Source organism: Triticum aestivum, chromosome 5D (genome assembly GCF_018294505.1).
Source record: "Triticum aestivum cultivar Chinese Spring chromosome 5D, IWGSC CS RefSeq v2.1, whole genome shotgun sequence".
In the NCBI taxonomy this organism is placed as follows: Eukaryota; Viridiplantae; Streptophyta; class Magnoliopsida; order Poales; family Poaceae; genus Triticum; species Triticum aestivum.
This window is the reverse complement of record NC_057808.1, coordinates 464,683,086-464,689,072: the sequence shown is the minus strand read 5'-3', so window position 1 is coordinate 464,689,072 and position 5,987 is coordinate 464,683,086.

Sequence of the window (5,987 nt, the reverse complement as noted above, 5' to 3'; positions counted from 1 at the left end):
CACCTCGACGGTGGGCCACGGCGGGGGTCGCGGCATGCTTGCGCGGACGGCCGCGGCCGCGCTTGGGCGCCGGGGAACCGAGGCCCTGGTGAGGGGCCTTTCCTTTCTCGGCGGCAGAGAACTTCTTTCGTGGCGCCATCGATGGCACTGCAAGCAATGGAGCAGAGAAGCAGCAAGCGAGGAAGAGATGGGCAACGGGGGCTCCGCCCTCCTCCCCATTTATGGCAAGAGAAGGCCAACCGGCGTCTCCCACGATCGCAGGTAATGATGGTTTTCCTTGCATGTCGCAGGGACTTGTCAAGTCGTGCAGTTGCCGAGGCAGCATGGGGAAGCGGAGACGCCCACGTCCAATCAACCGCCATGCGTCGACCGAGGCTGCAGGCTTTTGGGGCCCGCGGTGCTCCGAACTTGACCCTTGGCTTCGCCGCGAAGCCAAGCCCGAGCGCACCTTGGGCCCAGGGGCTACTGTCGGCGTTCTGGGAACGGGGATCCCCAGACATCCCTGCCTGCGGCCCACAGCATGGCCAAGCAGCAGGCCGTACGGCCCATCTTCGTCAACAAGGCACCCAAGACCCTCGCGAGGGTCCAAGCCTCGCGAGGCGGACGACACAAGACCTCCTCTGGAGTGGCCTAGCCAGGCAGGCTCACGAGGAGTGGAGATATCAAGGCAAGGCAAACCTCACGAGGCTCTCGTGACGTGAGCCATGACGAACGGTGCCAAGTGGGTGCCAGGCGGGCGCCGGTGCGCGCAGCGTCCTTATTTCCTCTTTGGTGCTAAGGAGGCCAGCGCAGGCGAAGAGTACCGAGGCATCAGGTAAAGGTTGCCATATTGGTGCAACGAGACCAAGACCAGGAGGACGGCAAGGCGGAGGTCATCGTGGAGCCCAAGACGGGGTCACCCTAGGGCTTTTCGCAGGCGAAGACCGCTTTTGTCAGGATAGCTCGTACTTGCTGTCCCCCTTCAAAGTTGCCCGCCGTTGTTGGTTCCCTTCCCGCTCGATATTTGGGAAGAGGACTAGGGCCTCTATAAATAGGACTAGCCACCACAGTAGGAGGCAACTGATCCCGAACTGGTTCAGATCATCCTCACCTACACAAGCACAAGAACACCTCAACCTCAGGAGGCTGTTCTTCCCTTGTACTGTTCATCATCAGACCAAGAGGCAATCCACCACCACCACACTGGAGTAGGGTATTACACCACAACGGTGGCCTGAACCAGTATAAACCCCGTGTCTTTCTGTGTTGCGAGTTCGTCGAGTCCATCCGCGAGATCTTAGTGAGCTAGAGCGTAGATCGGTAGGAGGGAGAGACTTCGCGCGCACCCCAGTGTTTGAACCTTAAGGGTTTGCCGGAACCCCACATCCGACAACCGTGGCCAAGGTCGACGTGCCGCGGTAACGCGCGTCGCCGCTCCTGGAGTCCATGCGGCGGACTCCTCGCGCGAGCTTGTGCTGTGGGCGGCGATGCCCCCGAGCTCTTGGATCCGCTTCCCACGGTTCTTCTCCGACGTGATGCCACCGAGGGGACCCCTCGAGCTCTGGTTGCAGCACCCTGACTGCGACGCTCCGCCGATCGAAGCAGAGATTGAAGCGGTCTCCCCGGCAAGATCTTCATGACCCACGGCTGGGGTGAGATCGCGCGGGTCTGCTGTGCTGAGGGCGCCCTCGTGATCCACTTCAATTATGACGGCGCTTCCTGTCCTTCAAGTTCTTCAATGCAGAGGGCCGCCGCCTGGAGTGCTGCCCCGGAGGGGAGCGCCAGGTCGAGGCGCGCTCCGCTCGCGGTTCCTCCAACAGCAGCGACCCTTGGGAGTCGAGTGGTTTTCCTGAGGTCTACGAGACTCCGGAGACGAGCGACGACAGCTACGCGCCCTCGAGCTCCCGCCGTGCCTGTAGCAAGGCTGTAGCGCCCGGCCGCCGTCGTCGCTGATCTGGATGGGGTTGGCGCCGGCCTCCCGTGGCCCACCGTTGATGATGGCGTCGGCCGCGGGGGTGTGTAGATAGGATTCTCCTAGGTTCTCGTCTTTTGTTCCCTGCGAGGAATCAAGAAGTACCCCATGGGGGTGTGTAAAGGGTATGTGATGTCTTTTGTTGATATTATCCCGATTATGGAAACTTGTGAACGCATGTCCTGTTTAGGCTCGGTCTCTCCTTTCCAGCCTCGTGACGGCTTGTTGCTCTACGCTGACAGGTCCCGGTCCCCAGGCAAGCTGCAGCCGTCGCTGGTATGCCAGGTCGTGTGCCGTGGTCAAGGCCAGGAGGTGAGCGGCCCGAGGTCCAGTTAGAGCTCCTGAGGCGCGATGCTCAGGGGGTCCCCTTTAGCGCTCAAGCAGCCGTGGTAAGGTAAGAAAGGGAGGCGACGTTGCCGCAACAATGCTGAGGCGAGCGTGACCCCTAGGCTCCAACGATTGGCCGATCTGAGCGCGAGACTTATCTTGGCGGTCTGGGGTCGATTCCTTGCGATGCGCCGCGTTAATGCGTAGCTAGGCTAGGTTCGTGCGAGCCCCCCCTCTTCTCCACGCTTTCCTTTGTGCTCTACGTCCTCAGGTCCCGGCCCTCGAGCGAGCTCAGCCGCCGCTGGTATGCTAGTTCGCGTGCCGTGGTCAAGGCCAGGGGGTGAGGGTTGGAGAGCCAGTAGGAGCTCCTGAGTCGCGATGCTCAAGAGCCCCCCTTTTAACGCGCAAGCGGATTGCATGGGAGGAGAGGGAGCTTGCGCTGCTGCCTGCTGTCATTCTCATGAGATTCCTGCGAGCCAGCACAAGGAGAAACACAGTTGCCATTATGGTTGCCAGTCCTCCGCCGGCTGCTTCGTGAGGAGACGAAGGCACTGAGGGCCTGGAGAGGTGACGTGCGCGGGGCGTGCCGCGAGCCAGAGCTCAGCCGCTCAGGTTTGTCGACGTTGCAGGGACAGATCGATGCACAAGCGTCGTGCCAACGCGAGTAGCCCCCGTGGTGGGTGATGATCAAGCAGGTAATAGTCATAGGTAGATTAAGCATGGAAGCAGCAGGCTTAAGTAAATGCAAGGGAGATACATGCCACTAGGTCAGGCCCGAGCAGCTTGGGGATGATGTAGCCGAGGGGCGCCCCCGACAAGGTAAGCTAAAGACATAAAAGGGATACATGCCACAGGGACGGACCCACGCGGCCTGGAAATGATGCAGCCCGAGGGGCGCTCCCAGCTAAATGAACTTGGAAAATGTCACCTTGTTCTGTTGATGAAGGAGAGTTGGGGCAGCTGAAGGTATGCGGCGAAGGGGTTGCTCCTCATGAGCCACCGGGGCCCTGAGCCTCGGGAGGCTCTGGGGGTCCAGGTGGTTCCTTGACGACCGTCTCCATCTCCGTCAGCACAGCGTGGTGCCTGGCCTCCTGAGCCGCCAGGATGCTCGGCAGGTTGCGCTGATAGGCGGTCGCCACGCTTAGCAGGCCAAAAGGCATGCGAACATAGCTGTGAGGTGGGCCCTCACAGCGTCCCACGCGGGAAGGCCAGAAGAGCTCCTGAGAGGCGTCCCTGTTGAGCCCTGGGACATCGATGCAGACGCGTAGCCCGACATCCTCGCCTGGATGGGGAGCTGCGCATGGTGAGCGGCGGCCGCCATGCACGGCCCTTGCGTCTTGGAGTTCCTGAGTGGTCTTGGTGATGAAGTCTTGAACGGTGGGCACTCCTTGCCCTGTGTCCTCCTGAGGGAAACGTGCCGTGAAGCATGCCTCCAAGTGGTTCCCAAGTGCCTCCCTCATGATGTTGGCAAAGTCTGAGGCCCTCCAGAAGAGAGCCCCCGAGCCCTGCCCGAGAGGGGCGCTGGGCGCGCTTTCCTATGCGATGGAGGGAGGCGCCCCAGGCGCGGGCGCCGATCCTAACGAGGCGCCGCTTGCCTGAGGCCCTGCGTGGTGCAACTGCTTCTTCTTCTTGGGGGTGGCCTCAGGAGGGCGCTCGCCCTTCCTGTCGGGGTCGTCGATTGCTGCAGCTTGGAAGGCACGCTGGAGGGAGCACACCGCATCTCTTTCTTCCCACGGGACTGTGATCATTCCGCCGCTTCCCGGCATCTTGAGGACATTGTAGCCGTGATGGGTCACCGCCATGAACTTGGACAGGGCTGGATACCCGAGGATGGCATTGTAGGGCAGATGGATGTGTGCGACATCGAAGTCGATGAGTTTGGTGCGGTAGTTGTTACGTTCTCCGAAGGTGACAGGGAGGCGGACCTGCCCTATTGGTGTGGTGGAACCGTCGGTCACTCCTGAGAAAGGCTTGGTAGGCTGAAGCTGGTCATATGGCACTTGGAGGTTGTCGAACGTATCGACGGACAGGACGTTGAGCCCTGCGCCGCCATCGATGAGGGTCTTGGTAACTTGGATGTTGCTGATGACTGGTGAACAAAGCATCGGGAGGATGCCTGCAGTAGCTGCGCACTTGAGCTGATCTGCTGAACTGAAAGTGATGGCGCACTTGGACCACCTGAGCGGGCGTGTGGCCTCAAGCTTGGGGAGGACTGCATTCACTTCACGAGCAAATTGTTTGAAGATACACTGCGAGGCTGGGGCTTGAGCACCGCCCAAGATGCAAGCGATAGCGCGCGGCTCCTGGAAGCCCCCAGCCCCCTCTTCTTGATGGTGGTCGTCATTCCTTCTTGGCGGTGGCGGTAGTGGGGGAAGACCGGCGTTGCCCTGAGGACGATCCTCATGAGGCTGGTCCCTCCAGGCGCCCTCGCGAGGATGATCCTGCCAGCGGTCCTCACGAGGCCGGTCGCGCCACTCCTGGCGCAGGCCACGGTCGTCCCAGCGTCCGCCACCACATCCTCCTCCTCGGTCGTAGCCCCGGTCGCTGCGCTCGGGGCGTCGATCGAAGAGTCCTTCTCGAATGGCTCTGAGATCTTGACAGTCACTGGTGTTGTGGGTATGCAGGTTATGGAAGGCGCAGAACGGTCAGCTGCTCTTGGATGACTCGGACTGGTCTCGCGCTTGGTGTCCGGTTCCACCGCGAGCACGGCTGCTCCCTTGCGCTTCACGTCCTTGGCCTTGGCTTTCTTCTCGTCCGGGTCCGCAGCCGGGAGCTCGAGGAGGGAGAGGCGCCCCTCCTCAGCTCTGGCGCACTTGGTTGCTAGGTTGAACAACTCCAGAGATGTGCCTAGCTCCTCGTGGATGGCGAGCTCCTCCTTCATCTTGACGTCACGGACGCCATCAGAGAATGCGGAGATGATGGCCTCGTTCGTCACCTTGGGGAACTTGAGATGAACGTTGTTGAAGCGCTGGATGTACTTCTGGAGGGTCTCTCCTGGTTATTGCTTGACGCGACGCAGGTCACCCGCGGCCGGGGGGGCGGTCACGAGTGCCCTGTGTAACACCCCGCATGTAACTTGCCATATTTGTAACTCCGACTCTTGCCATTTCCGGCTATGTCATATGTTTTTCCCTTCGTTGTCGGGTTTTGTCTTTCGTTTTGTATTTTGTCATGTCATGCATTTTCATATCATGTCATCATGTGCATTGCATTCGCATACGTGTTCGTCTCATGCATCCGAGCATTTTCCCCGTTGTCCGTTTTCCAATCCGGCGCTCCTATCTCCTCCGGTGCACCCCTCTTGTTTTCTTTCGTGTGCGTGTGTCTAACTTTCTCGGAATGGACCGAGGCTTGTCAAGTGGTCTTAATATACCACCCGGAGACTACCGGTCAAGTTTCGTTCCATTCGGAGGTCCTTTGGTACTCCATCGGTTAACCGGGCCTCCGCAAGTCCATTTGAGTGTCCAGCAAAACCCCCTCCAAAACCAGCCCAAAGCCCACCAAACTCTCTTCCATGATCTAGGTCGTTCGATCACGATCATGTGGGCGAAAACCGCACCTCATTTGGAGTCTCCTAGCTCCCTCTACCTATAAATGAGTGGGCATCCCGAAAAACGAAATCTCAGACGAACCCTAACCCTCTCCCTCCGCGCCGTGCCGGACGCGTCCGCCCGCGCCGGACACGTCCGCCGCGCCGCCCGGCCAACCC